The sequence below is a fragment of the Podarcis tiliguerta genome (genome assembly GCF_965153285.1).
Source record: "Podarcis tiliguerta genome assembly, chromosome: 9".
Classification (NCBI taxonomy): domain Eukaryota; kingdom Metazoa; phylum Chordata; class Lepidosauria; order Squamata; family Lacertidae; genus Podarcis; species Podarcis tiliguerta.
In genome coordinates this window covers 62,870,011-62,890,167 of record NC_139542.1, presented here as the reverse complement: position 1 = coordinate 62,890,167, position 20,157 = coordinate 62,870,011, and the positions used below count along the sequence as shown (strand labels likewise).

The 20,157-nt window shown below is 41.2% G+C and overlaps 1 long non-coding RNA gene across 1 annotated transcript in view; it reads left to right on the top strand.

Moving 5' to 3' along the window:
• Positions 1 to 20,157, top strand: part of LOC310657404 — a 35,657-nt gene that overhangs the window by 8,296 nt on the left and 7,204 nt on the right. The window contains exon 2 of the long non-coding RNA XR_014501749.1: positions 19,585 to 19,671. This is a non-coding gene — a long non-coding RNA (uncharacterized lncRNA). The remainder of the gene's footprint in view (positions 1 to 19,584; positions 19,672 to 20,157) is intronic.

Sequence of the window (20,157 nt, the reverse complement as noted above, 5' to 3'; positions counted from 1 at the left end):
GGAGAAAGAACAGAAATAAATGACCAATAATACCTTTGCTGGAAGTAACACGCAGCACCAACTTCATTGTCCGCCAAAGTGCCAAAAAAATCAGCACAATAAGGGTGAAAAAATTAATGTTGCTATGCCCAATCAGAAACAGCCACTGGAACAGCAAATTGGAAACAGACCAATCGCTGCATACAATCTCTGGCTACCTGCTACCAGCAAAAAAAGTATTTTTTTTTTAAAAAGGTTCTGGGTTTCAACAGCTGACACAAGCTGTAGCATAGGGGGGGAGTGGGGGGGGAAATGCGGGGGGGACATTGCAGATGGGCTGATGGCACGTGTGCCAGCAGTGAGAGCTCTGTGTGCCAAGTGTGGCATGCTTGGAATAGGTTCGCCACCGCTGCCATATAAAGTCAACATATATACAATGCAAACCGCACATTTGTTCTTATACAATACAAAGTACATTGAAAAGCTAAGAACTTCCTTTCTACTTGTAATATGTATGGTATTTTCAGGCTAATTTCACCTCCAGGTCAAACCTACAAAGTTATTTCAAAAGAACTGCGGCATGGGTTGCTGTTGTCTATTTTAATTAAATCACACCAAGTGAAATGCATGGGGGTGTACCAATTTCAGGTTGTCAAAAAGAGGCAAATCTGCCAAACACAAATATAAGAAGAAAATGTTTTTGTGAGATTGTAATGTGATGCATATTCTGAACATATTATGCTATAAATGACTAGAAATGGCTTGGGCGGTAAGTTGATTTTTAATTAGCCAGTTCTTGACATTGTCGTGTTCGTAAAGCTTACATTTTAAATCATCCGTCAGCTGCAAAACACCACTATGGAGCATGACATCCAATTATATTAGTAAAATAACCTGCATAAAGTAGATGGATGAAAAGCTGAAAATGATAAATTAAACTATACAGGAATGTGGACCCAAAGCACAACACAACTAGTTTTGCACACCAAAGGGAGCTTGGGACTTCTCAACTTCTGCAATTTTCATCCGGTTGGCATGATATTTTTAGACTTTCTTCTTACTACCATTTCAGATGCCTATAATCCACACAATCTAGCATCTCTCTGTGTGTGCATGTGCATAACTTTTACTGATATTGTAAGCTGCACAGGTTGTTCCAGACTATTTCAGTTTCTCATCTGAAAAGAAATATTTGAGATATGGATGATACAATCAAGAAACGAGATTTAAAAATGGATGTGCCCCACATCCCGGGGTCAGGAACTCATTTCCATCCTTTTTGGAAATAATAATTATTCATTTCATTTTTTATTTGTTTTCAAAAGCAGATGGGTACCCCATTTGCGCCTAAGGTGGGTGACTATTATGAAGCAATATGTAGAATTATTGGAAATCAAATGGCACCGCAATGATCATTTGTCCTCTTTAAATCTAAATCACAATCCAAAAAATATATATCTAGAAATCAGATTGAACTGGTTCAGCAATAAAATTCCCATATTAACTTTGAGAGAGTTGTTACTCATTACAGTTCTGCAAATCTGAGAGGGACCCCTGGGGTAACAATGTCCTTGCTGGGATGGAGTAGAGCAGGGCTCTCCACCATCACATGTAGAGGCCTAGGTGTTTGTTCCCTGTTCCCTGTTCCAGTCCTCTCACTCCACCAGAAGTTTCTGGTAGCAGAACCACCAAGCCCTCTGGTCTGGAGTTTCTGCTGCTGCTGAATACCAAATTGGTCCTTAAGAAAACCATGCTTATCCCCACAGGTATGAAGTTTACGGCATGTAATGCCTTAAGAGAGAATATTATGAAAATGATATACAGGTGGTACATGACACCAGTCAAGCTTGCAAAAATCTATCATTTGCCCGATAATAAATGTTGGAAATGTAAAGAAACTGAAGGTACATTCTTTCATTTTTGGTGGACGTGCCCAAGGATTAAGGCTTTCTGGGAGATGATATATAATGGAATGAAAAAGGTATTTAAATATACCTTCCAGAAGAAACCAGAGGCCTTTCTCCTGGGCATGGTTGGCCAATTGGTGTTAAAGAAGGACAGAACTTTTTTTATGTATGCTACAACAGCAGCAAGAATACTCATCGCGAAGTATTGGAAGACACAAGAACTACCCACTCTGGAAGAATGGCAGATGAAGGTGATGGACTACATGGAATTGGCGGAAATGACCGGCAGAATCCGAGACCAGGGAGAAGAGCTGGTGGAAGAAGATTGGAAGAAATTTAAAGACTATCTACAGAAATATTGTAAAATTAATGAATGTTAGAATGATGTTGGATTGAGGTTAAGAGGTTTTTCTCATGAAAGAATATGTAAAAATGGAATGTTAACAGGTGGAAAGTTAAAGCTATAATATATTAAGATCAAGATTAAGATAAAGGTAAAGAGGGAAAGGATTTGCTGAATAAATTAATTGAATTGGAATACAAAGAGGGGAGGTGTGGGGAGGTCCGAGAAACAAGCAAATGCAAGATATGTCATGAAGGATTGAACTGTTTTTAATTGTTTTTTACTTTTGTATTTTTATTTTTTTTATTTTTTATTTTTGTGAAAATCTCAATAAAATATTATTATAAAAAAAAGGAAAAGAAAACCATGCTTATCCATGTCTTGATTGTAGATGAGCAGGCTGATCCAGATTGTATCACCAAGACTTGAATGAGTGAGTTGGGTGGGCCTCAGCTGTATCCACCTGGCTTTTATTTTTTCTTTTCTTTTTTGAATCTTTTTAAAACTTCGATTTTACAGGTGTAAGGTTTTAACAGTTCAAGTCCATATCCGTATACAGTGGTACCTTGGTTCTTAAACTTAATCCGTTCCGGAACCCCGTTCCAAAACCAAAGCGTTCCAAAACCAAGGTGCTCTTTCCCTTAGAAAGTAATGCAAAATGGATTAATCCGATCCAGATTTTTAAAAACAACCCCTAAAACAGCAATTTAACATGAATTTTACTATCTAAGAAGACAATTGATCAATAAAATGAAAGCAATAAACAGTGTACTGAAGTCACACAATCAATCAATCAGTAGCTGAACTGGGTTCCACACAGTCACAATAACAAAAGAAACAAAAAGAGCCACAAAAATGCAAAATAAATAGCAAAAACAGAGAGACCTTAGCCTAACACTCAAAACAGAAGTGTGGCACTCAAATCGGAAGCGTAACTCAAAAACTCAAAAAGTTTGCTAACTGAAACACTTACTTCCAGGTTTGCAGTGTTTGAGTTCCAATTGTTTGAGTACCAAGGCATTTGAGAACCAAGATACCACTGTATAAAGATTTCTCTGAATCTCCAGACTTCCCAGTCCTATTGTCAACCTTTTCAACTGCATATTATTTCATAATCCATATTTTGTGTCTCTCCATATTGTCCATAGTGCTTGTTACATAACAAGTGTTATTAGAATCCTGCTAATGTTTTCATCTGCTTACAGTGGTCTCTTAAATAAATTATAAATTCTTCCCATTCTTTCTTGAAGATTTTGTCTTCCTGGTTCCTGAGCTTTCTGGTCAGTTTTGCCATTTGGGCTGTTGTGGTCCAACAGCTTAATTTGCCATTCCTCTCTCGTAGGGACTCTGTCTTCTTTCCATCTCTGGGCTAGTAACATCCATGTGGCTGTCATTGAATACATGAAAAGTCTTTTCTGCTCCTTTGGGATGTCAATACCTACAATTACTAATGAAATAGCTACTAGTTTGTTTGTTTCTACAAAGGTTATTTTAAACATTTTTTTTCAATTCATTATATATCATTTCCCAGAATGCTTTTATTACCTTACACGACCACCACATAGGGTAAAAGGTACCTTCTTTTTCTTTATGTTTCCAGAGGGTATTTGCACTTGTCTTATACATTTTTGCTAACTTACTAGGAGTCATAGAATCATAGAGTTGGAATAGACCACAAGGGCCATCGAGTCCAACCCCCTGCCAAGCAGGAAACACCATCAGAGCACTCCTGACATATGGTTGTCAAGCCTCTGCTTAAAGACCTCCAAAGAAGGAGACTCCACCACACTCCTTGGCAGCAAATTCCACTGTCAAACAGCTCTTACTGTCAGGAAGTTCTTCCTAATGTTTAGGTGGAATCTTCTTTCTTGTAGTTTGGATTCATTGCTCTGTGTCCGCTTCTCTGGAGCAGCAGAGAATACCACCGGTACATCATTTTCATATAATTTTCTTTCAGCGTACAACATGCTGAGAATTTCAAGTTGGTTTTCCATAGTCTTTCCTATCCACCTGGGTTTTCAATACAGTGGTACCTCAGGTTAAGTACTTAATTCATTCCGGAGGGCTGTTCTTAACCTGAAACTGTTCTTAACCTGAAGCTCCACTTTAGCTAATGGGGCCTTCTGCTGCCGCCGTGCCACCGTAGCACGAGATTTCTGTTCTTATCCTGAAGCAAAGTTCTTTTTCTTTTAAAAAAAATAATATTTATTACTTTTTGAACAATTTAAACACTACAAAACAAAACAAAAACAAGAACAAAAAAGGAACAATACAATACAATACAATAAGACACTACATAACACTAACATATTAAACTAACAAAACCAAACAAAAACAGTTTAAAACACTCAAACAGTTTCAATATCTTGTCTTTTATTCACTTATTTCACCGACCTCCTCGCACCTCCCTTTTTGTATTCCACTTCTATCAATTATTTCAGCAATTCCTTTCCATCTTTTTCGGTTTTCTGTCCTATAATTATCTTAACACATTCTAACCTTATTTTACCTATAATATTCTATTTATCTATTTATACTTAAATCCTTATAACATTTCTGCTAAAGCCATATAACTTCATTCCACCATTCTTTTAACATTCATTAATTTTGCAGTATTTCTGTAAATAATCTTTAAACTTTTTCCCGTCTTCTTCCACCGACTCTTCTCCCTGGTCTCGGATTCTGCCAGTCATTTCCACCAGTTCCATGTAGTCCATCAACTTCATCTGCCATTCTTCCCGGGTGGGTAAATCTTGTGTCTTCCAATACTTCGCGATGAGTATTCTTGCCGCTGTTGTTGCATACATAAAAAAAGTTCTATCCTTCTTTGGCACCAATTGGCCGACCAAGCCCAGGAGAAAGGCCTCTGGTTTCTTCAGGAAGGTCTATTTGAATAACTTTTTCATTTCATTATATATCATCTCCCGGAAAGTCTTAATCCTTGGGCATGTCCACCAAAGGTGAAAGAATGTACCTTCACTGAAGCAAAGTTCTTAACCTGAAGCACTATTTCTGGGTTAGCAGAGTCTGTAACCTGAAGCGTATGTAACCCAAGGGACCACTGTACTGAGTTAAACTGGGGGTCCACTGCTGGATGAAACAGAGACTTAATAAAGTACAACATTGATAAGGAGAGTCTCTCATATACTGGGTGTTTGGGTGGAAAAGAACCTGGATACTTTGTGAACACTTCCTTCACCACAATACCTATCCTTATCTTGACATTATATATCCTTATTTACACATTGATACAGGAGTGGTGGTGCAACATGCTGGAACTAACTTCATTGCTATGCTAGTGTCAGGGAACTGCCATCAGTGTCCGAGGGAGAGAGCAAGCTCCAAAGGGATCCCAGAGAGCGTCCCGGGAGTGGGAGGGGCAGCCCATCTTCTGGGGGAGAGAATCAGCGTAGCTCCAGTGGAGAAGGGGGGGGAGATGGGGGAATCGGTGAGGCGATCCCATGACTCCTTGCAGGGGACCAGCGGGGAGAGAAGGGGTCCTCCGCTGCCCATGCCCTCCTTGTGCAGAAGGCTTCTGCGCAGGGAGAGTAGGCGAAGACTGGGCGTCAAAGAACTTCTTTGCTGGAAGAAGTTTAAGAAACGCCCACTGACGGATTCTGCCAGCGATTGAGACGGTCACGGGCGAGTGGCTGCCCGGACAGGAAAGGTTCACTCAGGCAACCCAGCCAGACGTTGGGAGAAGCTTACGCACGAGCAACCCCTAGAACCATTACAGCTAGCTACTGCGTAATGGTGCTGAAGAAAAGATTTGTGCAGGTTGGCATTCAGGGCTGAAAAAAATCCAGTACTTTCTGAACTTTCCATTTCTAGACAATTCTGCAAATTCAGGAGCCCCCTCCTCCATTGGTTTGGCTCATCTTAAGTTTTGAAATCACCTGACTTCTTTTTTAGGGGGGTAGAGCAGATTGATACCTCTTATATCTAAGCAAGACTTTTTGGCAAGATTTTCCAGCAGATTCAGAAGTGGGGTTGATTTCAGAGGCAACAAGGGGACCAAGAGAAAAGTAGACAAAACAGGAAAAGTGATATATATTTTTTTTACTTCAGAGGTTTACACATTGATTTTCTGCTTTCATGGAGCCCTTCTCAAATGGATTTGCTTGCTGAAGAGCCCTGCTAAGCCTGGCACAGAAACCCTGCACATTGCAAAGGATTCTGGGTAGCATTCTACCATACAGACTAATTCTTTTCTACAGCAGCTTTTGCCAAACTGGTTTTCTTCAGATATCTTGGACCACAATATCTCAGCAACAGCACTGAGGCCTGCTCAGCTATCCCATTTTATTCAGAATAAATGTCACACTTCTTCCAAAATAGGTGGGCGGGCACCAGGTTGCCAAAGCTTGTGCTACAGGGTGCTAGCCAGGACTCTTGGTGTCACTTCATCCTGTAGGATCTAACACTGTACATTAGAAAGCAACTACTGTGCTCTTGCAGGTGTTGCTATGGGGGGGGGGGGAGTTCAGAAGATCAGTAGTCTTTTCTGGAAATCTTGTCGGCTATTATTGATCTTCCATTTGGGAACCCTTGATAGTTTTCCAAGGGGTCCCAAAGTTCTCCAGAACTTATTTACAAAAACAAAAACCAGTTAGAAAGTCAGTGTAAGGAACTGAATGACCTTTTTGCTCTTCTGAGTTGCTCATTTACCAATAAAGCCATCATTATCTGCAATAATCATTCTCATATTTGTTGCCACCTTGTGGCCAAAAGGCAACAGCTGCTTAGCAAAATAAAATGAACTCGAGATGGAGATCAGTTGTTTTCCAGGCTGAAACATCTATGAACTCAGCCTCCAAAGTGAAACTTTTTGGGTACACCTAGATTTCTGGTTTCAACTTCATTTTTTATATTCATAATTGTTTATGCAAACATAAAAAGGAAGACAATTGTGCTGCAAGTTCACTCGCCAGCTGACATTCACTCACAGCAAAATACTAGGGTCTTATAATGCAGCCAGTATCTCAACAACACTATATCTGCTATGTCTCTGCTCCACTTTCCTATTTTTATTCAAAATAAATAAGCAACATTTCTTCCAGCTCATTTTATTCCCTTTTCCTTCCAGAATACCACTGGGCACAGAGTGAAAATCAAGATGAAAGTGGGCTCCTTTAATTCCCTCTCTCTCGGTTTCTTTTAATTGGAGCTATTGGGAAGTTATCTTGCCTCTGGAGATATTGAACATACTATGCTCTGCTTTGTAGATGAAGGTGGCTGTTTTTCTCAGAGACGGGCAAGACAGGATCACCAGGTAGCAATCCCAAGATTCTCTCTTTACCTTTAAATCTCCTGGAGAACTGGAAGCTAGGCAGTCATGACTTCTCATCTTCTGCATCCTGATAGCCTTCTCCCCTTTGCTTAGATATAAGAGGTATCAATGTGTTTTCCCCCACCCCTACCCCCCTAAAAAAAGAAGTCAGGTGATGTAAAATCTTAAGATGAGCCAAACCAATGGAGGAGGGGGCTCCTGAATTATCAGAATTGTCTAGAAATGGAAAGTTTGTGATAGGCTGTAAACCTTGTAGTACCCAGCCATTGGGAAGACAAGGGAGGGAACCTGTACTTCAGGTATAGGGAATATAAGCTCATGCTTTGTCAAAGCCAGTGTGTGCCTACTTTGGAGACCCGCTCTTGCAAGAACATATTGTATTCAATAAACTCTTTGCTGCTTCACCAATTTTGTTCAGATTTTATTTTGAGGCTCTCAAAAGCCACTTCTAACACTATGCAACCCGGGCAGGGGCAGGGGCAGGTGGGGCAGAGGCAGGGGCACCACCCTGCAGGATTCCACCACCCAAGGCAGCTGCTTCCATCTGCCTCATGGGAGGGCCATGCTAAAAACAATATATCCTAAAAACCATATATCATAAAGACACCACAGTCTCCACTGTGCCTCATTTCCAAAAGTATTGCAAATGCGGGGTAAGTGCCTGGGTCCTGGGAATCTCACACTGCTTGAGGATTAGGGTGGCACACAACAAAATTGTGGCAACAGCTGACCTGATTTTTTATCAATAAGGTCACAGAGCCAAATGCAGAAAAGACATATACGTACAAATAAGCTTGGGCTCCCCCCCCCCTTTTGGGGGGTGCTTTTGTAATAATAATAAGAAGAAGCTCAACAACTTTCAAGGAGTCCTAGTTTTTACTTTTTGAAATATGGCAACCCTAATATAGAGCACTCCTGCCAACCTAGCAGTTCGAAAGCACATCAAAGTGCAAGTAGATAAATAGGTACCGCTCCAGCGGGAAGGTAAACGGTGTTTCCGTGCGCTGCTCTGGTTCGCCAGAAGTGGCTTAGTCATGCTGGCCACATGACCCGGAAGCTGTACGCCGGCTCCCTCGGCCAATAAAGCGAGATGAGCGCCGCAACCCCAGAGTCGTCCGCGACTGGACCTAATGGTCAGGGGTCACTTTACTTTAATATAGAGCAGGCATTGGTGTAATATGGGAGTTTTGGTGCAATTCTCCTTATTCCATCAGCTAGGGTTACGAGAAAGAAAGTTTTGAAGGATTGCAAGGAACCTTTGGCATCAACTTAAAGTGATTTGTTGTTGACTTGAATGTGTGTGTTTTTCTTTACCTTAAGGTCACAGTATTGATTCTGGCAAAATACTGTAAATATTAAAACCCCAGGTCAATAAGCTTAACACTAACCTAAAAACATCAATAAATGCTTACCATCTGCAGAGCTGAAACAAGATCCTTATCTAAGACTTGGAGACGCATCACTTTCTTGGAGCTGAGAAGTTTGAGCATGTGTGTATCTATTTTCAATGGTGCTACAATAAATATCCAAGGCTGTGAAGCTCAGCAGAATTTCAGCAGGAAGTCCCATGGAAATTAATGGGACTAGCATCCCTGTTAAAACACAAGCACACTTTTAGAGTCCGGGTGGGACAAACAATATTTTTCTGATTTTTTTTGAAAGGCAGTCCTGTTTTAAGACCCCCAAAAAATGGGTGGGGAAGGACATTAATACAGCAGTCATAAACACATGTGTCCAGAAATAAAGCTCATTGATCTAAGGCCCCATCTGCATTTAAGGCATACCACTTTAAACAGAAATGACTTCTCCTAAAGAATCCTAGAACTGTAGTTTGTTAAGAATATGGAGAGTACTTAGAAGACCCCTACTGGCCTCACAGGGACGCGGGTGGCGCTGTGGGTAAAACCTCAGCACCTAGGACTTGCCGATTGCATGGTCGGCGGTTCGAATCCCTACGGCGGGGTGAGCTCCCATCGTTCGGTCCCAGCTCCTGCCCACCTAGCAGTTCGAAAGCACCCTTAAGTGCAAGTAGATAAATAGGTACCGCTTTATAGCGGGAAGGTAAACGGCGTTTCCGTGTGCTGCTCTGGTGCCGGTTCGCCGGAGCAGCGTCGTCACGCTAGCCACGTGACCCGGAAGTGTCTGCGGACAGCGCTGGCTCCCGGACTCTAGAGTGAGATGAGCGCACAACCCTAGAGTCTGTCAAGACTGGCCCGTACGGGCAGGGGTACCTTTACCTTTACCTTTACTGGCCTCACAGAGTGAGAGTGGTTTAACAATTAATCCCTCTTCCCAGGGAATTCTGGCAATTGAAATTGTGTGAGGGGACTAGGTATCTCCTAGCAATTCTTGGCATCCTTAATAAACTACAATTCCCAGGATTCTTTGGGGGATGTCCTGACCCATTACTCTTGGGTAAAACACCAAGTCCAGACAGTTGTTAAAAGTGAACCCAATACACAAATTTATTTTATAAACATTAACAAGTTTATGGTTTCTCAGATAATATTCCTGTTAATATTCTTAACTTTAGTTTCTTTACCAGCCTATACCTTCCTAATTAGGGGACGCGGGTGTGCCTAGGGCTTGCCAATCGAAAGGTCAGCGGTTTGAAACGCTCCTGTTGCTCGGTCCCAGCACCTGCCAACCTAGCAGTTAGAAAGCACCCTTAAGTGCAAGTAGATAAATAGGGACCACTTACTAGCGGGAAGGTAAATGGCGTTCCGTGTGCGGCTCTGGCTCGCCAGAGCAGCGATGTCACACTGGCCACGTGACCCGGAAGTGTCTCCGGACAGCGCTGGTCCCCGGCCTCTTGAGTGAGATGGGCGCACAACCCTAGAGTCTGTCAAGACTGGCCCGTACGGGCAGGGGTACCTTTACCTTACCTTCCTAATATCTTCTGACTGATTATCTCAACTGTTTGACTGACTCCTCTTAATAAATTCTCTCACTCTCTCACATCAGACTCGCCCAACCCACAGACTTATCCTCTCTGTCTTGTCTCTAATTCCAGACTGACTTCCCAACCACTCTAACTCTAACTCCTCCCCTTGGGCTCCCATTGGTTAGTCATTTTACAATTAGTTAACCCTTTCCTTATGAACCCAGTATGATGTCACACCACCTAGAAGGGCAAATGCCACAGGGGCCTTATTAGACTTGGTCAAGTAAGCTCAGATCAGCTGCATAATATCTTTACACGATAAGGCGATTGGCCTCAAGTTTGGCTCGTGCTTTGTGGAAGACAGAACCAAAGTGCTTACATTCGCTCCCATATTGGTGGGCTCCTTAAGTCAGTGTGCCTGCTGACAGTTATGGTAATGGATCTCAATGGCAACAAGTAGCTGAGAAGTGCCTGGGATTTAAACTTCTTACACACAACTTCTTACCAGAGTAATGCTGTTTTGAGAGACATTATAGGTAATTAAAATGGCAGCCAGCTTCCACACCCAGTTGCCCAGAAAGACAGTTTGCACTTGTACTAGCCTTTTGCATGCAAGTCCATTAAAATTCATATTATATTATATTATATTATATTATAATAATTAAACGTACATGCCACCCTTTCTCCAAAGGAGGAATGGTGACATTTCAATGAGGAAATATTGTGCAAAAGATCAGATTAGAAAGTATTAAGAATTCAGATTTTAAGAAAGCTGAGAACATAGGGAATGAGTTTGGCTGATTGTCTTACCTTCATGGTGGGAAAAGCTATTCTGATGGGCTTCCTTCCACAGTGCTTATCCAAGAAAGAAAAGGGATTTTGAAGTTGAGCGTAACATAATGAAAGAAAGAGACACTGGGGGTATATTTCACCAGTGAAATTAGCTAAAATGTATAAAACAAGTAACAAATGTTGGAAATATAAGGAAAAAGGAGGTATTTTTTATCATTTGCGGTGGGAATGTAAGAAGGTGAAACCCTTCTGGGAAATGATTTATGATGAGATGAAAAAGATGTTGAAATATACATTTATAAAAGAAACCAGAAGCATTTTTACTTGGTATTGTAGGCATGGATATTAATAGACAAGGGAAAAAACCAATGTTTTTATATGCGACAGTGGCAGCAAGAGTGTTATTGGCACAGAAATGGAAGCAGGAAGAGCTACTGACGAAAGAGGAGTGGCAGATGAAATTAATGGACTACGCAGAATTGGATAAGATGACAGGGAGAATTCGAATCCAGCAGGACCAGAAAGTCTTGAAAGATTGGAGTAAATATGTGAACTATTTGAAAAACAATTGTAATCAACTGACTACGCTTGTAGGACTACAATAATTTTTGTAAGGAGAACTATATGAAATATTACAGGAAAAAATTATGAGAATGGATTTTACATTATGGACTATTAAAAGTAATAGTGAAAATAATGAAATGCAAGATTAAGAGATGAAGGTTAAAAATCACTAGATGTGGTTGATGGAAGTCCTAGGCTTATGGCCAAAATGTTGTATAAGATGAGAGGAGATGTTATGCTTGGTTTGGAAAATATATATAAAAACTAATAAAAATATTATAAAAGAAAAAAGAAAAGAAAGAGACACTGGGGGAAAGCTGTCGAAAAAAATTCTGGCCGAGTTCCTGTCCCTTTAAAGGCTTGAAATATGCAAAAATGTGGCAGATAAAGTGATGTGAAATGCTTCGCATGCTAAATGTTTCCTTGTCAAGCAGCTGTTAAAGGCATAGGAAGACGTCCAGGAAAGAGGTTTGCCATGCAAGTGTCTGTCAGGGGGCAGAAAAGTGCGACAAGTTTTAATGTAACAAATAATTGTGTTTAAAACATTGCTAACTAACAAGCATGCCAGTTTTAATTTAGGAACCATTCTTCTTTTGTTTCTTTGTTTCTTTGTTTTTAAGCATCTGAAGTCCCATTCTAACATTTATTTCCTTCTCTGTGGACTTCACTCTTTTTCTGTATCTCATACCTTACTCTCTTCTGCTTTCCCTTTGCCAACTGCAGGTCTCATGCCTCAGTTGCTAATAATAATAATAATAATAATAATAATAATAATAATAATAATTTATTATTTATACCACGCCCATCTGGCTGGGTTTCCCAAGCCACTCTGGGCTGCAGAGTAGTTATCTAGAGATGCTGCGTCGTTTGTCTTTCTGTACATTCCTTTCTCAACCACCCTGGCACCTGGAATGTTAAGTGCGTCATCATGTCCTGACCTTCCTATCTATCTGTATGCATCCTCTCCTTATCACCCTGGACTGGAATGTTAAGTGCACTCTGTACGTTCTCTGAGTCTCACCATATCAATCACTATAGATTGTTTACTAAGGAAGTCTCCATGCCTGTCTAACTCTGTGTTCCCTCTATCTAATGATGATTAATGTCTTATACGCAACCCTTGTAACCCTTGCATACGCATTCGTGTTAAACCAATCAGCAGCAAGCACATGCGAGGCAATGCTGTAATATTCAATAAAAGGGACTCTCTGAGACGTGCTCGAGGAGATGCCTCCCAGATGACACCCACTACTCGTCTGTTGTTTATTCCAACCCAACACTGGGCAGCCTCCAACAAAGTATTAAAATACAGTAGTCTGTTAGACATTAAAAGCTTCCCTAAAGATGGCTGCCTTCAGATGTCACCCCAAACCATCTCTTTCTGTGTGCTCACTTATCTTTGCAACCCACATATAACCCTACTTTTTAGGTCTCCCTAAACAGCCATATCTTATTGCTCCCTCTTCCCTATAACATTGCTTCTGTCCTCCTCCACCACAACCTTCTATCTCTGTTGCCTGGGCCTTTTTTTCTTCCTACACTCCGTAGTAGTTTATCTCTTTCGCAGCAGCACCATCTATCCCTTCCATCTTTCCTGCAACATACAAGCCTTATGGTACCCACATCACTTCTTTTGCCTGTCTCCCCCCTGTTTCCATTTCCACTCTTCCTTGATGAAGTCAGTGGTCACAGCATTGAAATCTTTTCCTGACCCAGCAGTCCGCACACTCATATGTTGATCAGCCTTGCAAGAGGATGGAGAAAGATCTATCAATTCCATTAAGTGCATCTCAATATAGGGAGAAGATGACAACATCCTTCCTATCTTCTATTGACAGATATGTGTGTGTGAGAGAGAGAGAGAGAGAGAGAGAGAGAGAGAGAGAGAGAGAAACTTTTTTCTGTTGAGCCCCAAAAAGATGTAAAAGTATTTTTGTATGCCACAACTGCTGCTCGGATCTTGTTAGCCAAAAAATGGAAAATACAAGAATGACCAATGGTAGAAGAATGGCAGATGAAGATGATGGACTTTATGGAGCTGGCTGATCTCGCCGGGAGAATCCGCGACCAAAAAGAAGAGGAATATCAAGAAGAATAGAATAAATCTAAAGACTATTTGAATAAATATTGTAATATTAAAGACTTGTGACTACTTGAAAGAATTAATTAGGCTTAGGATTAAATCAGGACTAAATAAATAAATAAGAAACAATACGATAAGTTAGGAAATATGATTATGACCGGATTATTGTTATATGAAATAATGATATTGGAAACTGCTACATTCAATTACAAGGAAATTCAGTTGGAAGAGATTAGAGGAAGTCAAGTAAAATGTTTATGAAGTTGGATTTTAATTAATTAACTAAGTTTTATTGTATCTATGTATGTGGTGGTATAGGTGGGGTTGGAAATATTTTATTTCTTTTCTTTTTTCTTTTTTTCATTATTGTTTTTTTTTCTTTTTCTGTTATGTTAAAGTTATGTTTTTATATGAAACTTAATAAATATTATGGGGAGGGGGGGAGAAACTTTTTTCTGTTGAGGCCATTTTCCCTCAGGGTCACAGGTCAGTGTCTACCCTTGCCACATGTACTTCTGCAAAGCAGTCAGAAGCAATTGCAAACCATAGTTATTCAGCACCCCTTGAAAACCTGGGTGGAGCCGTGGTACAAATGGCCCATGGACGTAGTGTTGTACAAGCCCCATTTTTAATAGATTTATTGTCTGGGAAGCAGAAGATCACCTGACTCCAACCCTGTCTGTAGTAGTGATGGTAATGTGGAACTACTTCTGTGGCATTGCTGGTTTGATTAGTTCAAAGGTAGTCACTGAGGGCTGTTCTGGTAGTCTACAATTCATATGGATTCAAGCTGTCTACACAAAAGAACCCTGGGAGTCTGAAATTCAAGACACTTATTGCATTGAACAAGTTGAGAATGATGTATTGGATGTTTCCTGCTACATTTCTGATGCATTGTAATTCTGGACAACTGTTGCTGGCATCCATCTGTCTCGAGACCAATGGACCACACCTCTGTGGGTGAAGCCAAACCGTTACATTAGCAGTACTGAAATGACCTCTTCAGGTTGCCAGCCTGGGCAGTGTGTATGGAGGTTCTGGGCTGCCTAGATGACCAGATCCCACTGTTGGCCTCGCTGATGTGGTACAAAGGAGAGCAGAGCAATATGTTCAATACCAGCCTGGCTGCAGGAGTTGCTGGAAGGAGGCGCCATCCAACTCTCTTAGGGACTCCACTCTGGATTTGTGTATGGTTTACTCCTTAGCCTTTCCTTTCCCCAAAGATATCCCACAAGGCAGAAGTGGTTTAAGAGTTTCCCTTCTCCTAGATGGGCTACTTTACCTGATGGATGAGCCTCATCTGCCCCTCACTTCCCTCTATACCACTTGCAGGAACCACCTTATTGGCCATTGGACCCACTATTGTTCTTGTCTGCTCAATCTACCAGAGCCTCTCTTCACATGCAGGGGAAGTCCCTAAGTCACTGAGGGTTTGAGACCCTTTGGCTACCTTCACCTAGTTTATCCAACCAGTCAGAGTTTCCTGTTTCCCAGGGTGTGGCCACTGTCACGTGCTGACAGCTTCTGGGAGCTACTGGTGAGAGCTAAGTGCAGGCTGGGGACCAAAGGTGGACAAACTACCTCAGAAGGACCATGATGTGTCCCTCACTAGAGTAATACCCCATCACTAACACCCTATGCACCCCAATCCAGGACAACTAAATCAACTGTAATAACCAAAGGGACACTTTTCTTAGGAACAAATCCAGGTTTCCAGACCAATAATACCAGGTGACTGACAGCAGCCCTGCAGGCCTGATATGCTGCCAGACTGAGCTAATGGCCGGTCTACCCCATTTCCTGGTTACAGAACAAATGCAATCAAGACACTCAAATAGTAACTTCCGATTTGGCATTGAAATCGCAGCACTCAAGATTCTCATTTGAAATCCCAAGCGATGGCAGGAAAATATTCCCAGTCCAACCTCATAGATTGGTAGGAGTTGGCAGAACAGCAGCAGCAGCAACAACAACAACTGTTAATGAAATAAATGTGAATGGGCCATGTTCTTTTTAACGGTGCCTTCTCATAAACATTCCATAAAACAGAAACAGTACACTGATGTAAATCTAATCAATGATTTTCGGAATGAATAATTTATCTGGTTCTATTGATCATAAAGATGTACAATCCGTCTCCTGAGAAAAGAGAAAGATGGGAAGAGCTGGAGTCAGGAGGGTAATTGTTTAAATGTGTTCTCCGCAGCAGAAATGTTGCTTTCGTAGCTCTGTTGCAGCACCACTTGCTTTCTTGTTCTTCTCCTGTAGCAATCAAAACCATGTACTCTTCGAAAGATCACTGGCTATATTCTAAAGTTATGTAGTAGAAACAGCATAACTAAGTTCTTGGGACCTGAGTTAGCTAGGTCTGCATCATGGTTAAAGCCAACAATGGGCATAAACCCGTATTATCTTTTTTTGGGGGGGGGGGTTAGATGAAGAGGGAGCCTGTAAATACATTTTTATTCCTGAGCCACCTTTCAAAAATGTCCTATACTTTGTATTGTATACTATACATCTAATCGTGGATTAGATAAATGAAATAAATGGATTTAAGTTCATTCATATTTTTAAACTTTAGCTCCAAAGTTTGCTTTCTCTGTTTAACATTTTTCCAATCTTCAGTTTAGTTCTCTTTTGTCCACATCAATGTGCAATTTAAAAAGGAGACATTTTAGTGCGCCCCCCAATACACATTTGTGTATGCTATTTCCCCTAATATAATGAATCTTGCATAATTAATATATGAAATATATTCCCCTAATATATACATTTTTGCATACTTTTTTTGTTGGAGAATTCCATTGCAATATTCAGAGAAGTGCAAATTTTGAAAGATTGCTGCATTTCGGTTTGTACCCTGCTTCTGGAAATGCAAATTAGGCCCGTTCATATTCGGATAGGAACCAAAGCAATTTTCTTCCCTGTCCTGCTTGCAATATATTGAAATAAGTATATGTGCAAATTCTGAACATGCTCTCTTGAAAGAGAACTGGATAGTTCCAATACCAAATATTGTATACACTGATGGGGGTGGGGAGAAAAAATACAGATATAGAATTGGGTCTAATGAGATGAAACATCTGACAGCAGCCATTTCAAATTTGGTGCAGATAAAAATCAATACAAAGTTGGAGAGAAAATCACGCTAAAAGGTCCATTGACAGGCTACAGGTCTCAGGATCCTCTATCAAATGAATGGCCTGATCTGGGTAGGTTTTTAGCAGTAAACATGGAAGAAAACAATTGAGGAGGTGTAGGTTTGGCCTAGCGCAACCAACCCTTCCTGTGAGTCTTTGCAGGGGTACTCCTGCCTTTGAGGGCAGCCCAGTTGGGGCTTGATTGCCCAGATTAGGAGCCCCATTTGCCACAGGCGGTGGCCATGGAGACATTTAGCCTAACCTGGTTGAGGCAGGTACAACGTGGTTGAGTTGGAAGAATATGATGGACCAAATATTGCTGAGGGCAACGTGGTTGAGTTGGAAGAATGTGATAGACCAAATACTGCTGAGGGCAACGTGGTTGAGTTGAAAGAATATGGCGGACCAAATATTGCTGAGGGCAATGTGGTAGAGTTGGAAGAGTATGATGAACCAAATACTGCAGAGGGCAATGTGGTTGAGTTAGAAGAGTATAATGGACCAAATACTGCTGAGGTGTCCTATAGCTAGATTTGGTGCTGTATGCTGGTGAGGGTCTGGTGGGGGAAATGTTTCTTTGGAATTGTTCCTTTGGGGTTATATCTTGGTGTAAGAGGATTTTTTATTGTTGTTTAAGAAGGTTTACTGTATGATGGGGTTTTTTTGTTGCTGTTTGAGGAGGTTTTCCTGTTCTGTTCAAATAAAAATATATTTTCCCTTCTATATTCTCTTCCAAAGATCCTTTCAGAACCTGCAGTGTTAACTGGCAGAACAAGGTTCTGGCCATGCAAACTTGCAGTCTGATTTATTTTCCCTCCCTTGTTTTGACTTTTAGGAAATCTTGCTCCTTATAAGCCAACAATTTGGTTAAGTGCAATCAAGATTTTACAAAGATTTAATTTTTAAAAAAATCTTGCACTAGAGATACTATAAGTAGGCGCATAGTAATTCACATAGTGAAACTCAGTCAATCCTTGTATGTCTTTTCCAGCTCAAGAAGCAGAATAGCATTGAATGGTAGTAGAACAACGTTATTTAAAAAATCACTTCAAAAGGTTACAGCATCTTTCCATAAATTAACTCTGGGGGATGAAGTCCATTATTAAAAATGCACTTTTTTTGGCTTCATAATAATCCTCACAGTGGTGTAATAGTAATTTGGATCTGAATCCATTCATCCTGTATATATTATCATAATCATAGCTTGTCATTCTATACAGAAAAACATAACTGTATATTTAGATTAGTTAGTCTTCCAAAGTCTTGAGAAACTAGGTTCAAGAGGTAGCACACAATGCTAGATTAGATTAGATTAGATTCATGACACATGTTGGTGCCATTCCTGAGGAACTTCAGTATTTTCATCGGTTCTTTAGTTATAAGTTTGCAGTTCCTGTTCTTTTGTGACAGGGGTCACAGAAGTGGTCTTAAGGCTCTCATTGAGAGACCTCTTCAGAAAGATTGCCTGCCCCACTGCCCAGTGTCCATGTGCACACCACATATTTAGGCAAGACGCCTATGCAGACATATTTAGGCAAGACACCTATGCAAATATGACTCTATGCATCAAGGCTTCTACACAATCGGGAGCCCCAATTGTGTCGAATTGCAGACCTGTACAAGTGAAGCCTTCCCTGCTGCAAACAATCATAAGGTAAAGGTAAAGGTACCCCTGCCCGTACAGGCCAGTCTTGACAGACTCTAGGGTTGTGTGCCCATCTCACTCAAGAGGCCGGGGGCCAGCGCTGTCCGGAGACACTTCCGGGTCACGTGGCCAGCGTGACATCGCTGCTCTGGCAAGCCAGAGGAACGCCGTTTACCTTCCCGCTAGTAAGCGGTCCCTATTTATCTACTTGCCCCCGGGGTGCTTTTGAACTGCTAGGTTGGCAGGCGCTGGGACCGAGCAACGGGAGTGCACCCCGCTGCGGGGATTCGAACCGCCGACCTTTCGATCGGCAAGCCCTAGGCACTGAGGCTTTTACCCACAGCGCCACCCGCGTCCCAGGCGCAAACAATCATACTCTACGTGTTACTACTTGGAGGTGAGCCACACCAGAACGTGGGGGGCTACGGTGCTGCATGGCCCCACTTATCCTTCAATAAACCACGTGTGCATAGAAATGTGATGAACCAGAACACAGCAAAGTCGGGGACCATTTCACACAGGGGTTCCATTCCTGGCCCCTGTATATGTCAGTGGAGCACATATAAATGCACCCATAGCTGGATTAACACAGGCACTGGTCTATGGGCCCCACATCTTTTAGGGGCCCCAAAACAAAGGATCAAAATACTATTTTTTGTGTAATAAAAATGGTTTATTAAAATTGTTGGTTGGTAAAATCAAAAACATATTAGGAGATAATTTGCGAGGAGGTCCTGAGATTTCAAATGCTTCCATGGGGTTTAATCCAGCACTGAGCGTGCTCCACCCCATTATGTCATGAACCCCCCACCCTGCTCCCCACAGATTTTTAATTTATTAAGCTGTAATACACAATCTTGTAAGTAATTCATATTAAATTTAATGGGTCTTACTTTAAGTAGGTATACATAGGGTTGCACTGTAAATCTAACCAATTAATCAACATTGATGTTGCAGTCCTGTATCCACCAAACTCCTTTGAAGCCTGCAGAAATAGGCTGTTGGGATTAGCGAGATGCAGACAGTTGCAGCTATTACTCTAAGGTACATGGGAAATTTCTGAGGGAGCAGCAGGCCGTGCAGGCCATTAATACACCTGACAAACAGAGCTCAAATGGTGAAATAAGCCACTTTCCACCTATTAAGGGAGGCTATTGTAAACCTAAATTATTAAAGCAAAGAAATGTTCATTGTCTCGAAGGGAAACAAATTCCCCAAGTCTTGAAAGGTGCTCCTTTAAAGAGTCAGATCAGTGGAAGGATCAATAGACGAGGCACAGCTTTAAAAAGATTATAACCCAAAGAGATGTTGTGATGCTTAAGTCTGAAATGTGTGCTGGATTATTTTATAGGACAAACTAGAAAAAGAAGATAAAGGGACTGTTCTTATCCAGCTCTGCTTGCAGCTATATAAAGGGGAAAAAATATTGCAGTTCGGCACAAGAAACAAGTAAAAGGGTTTATTATTTTTCCAGCCAGTGCTGTATTCTGCAATTAAACATAAATATCTAAAACCATAGTGCTTGGATAC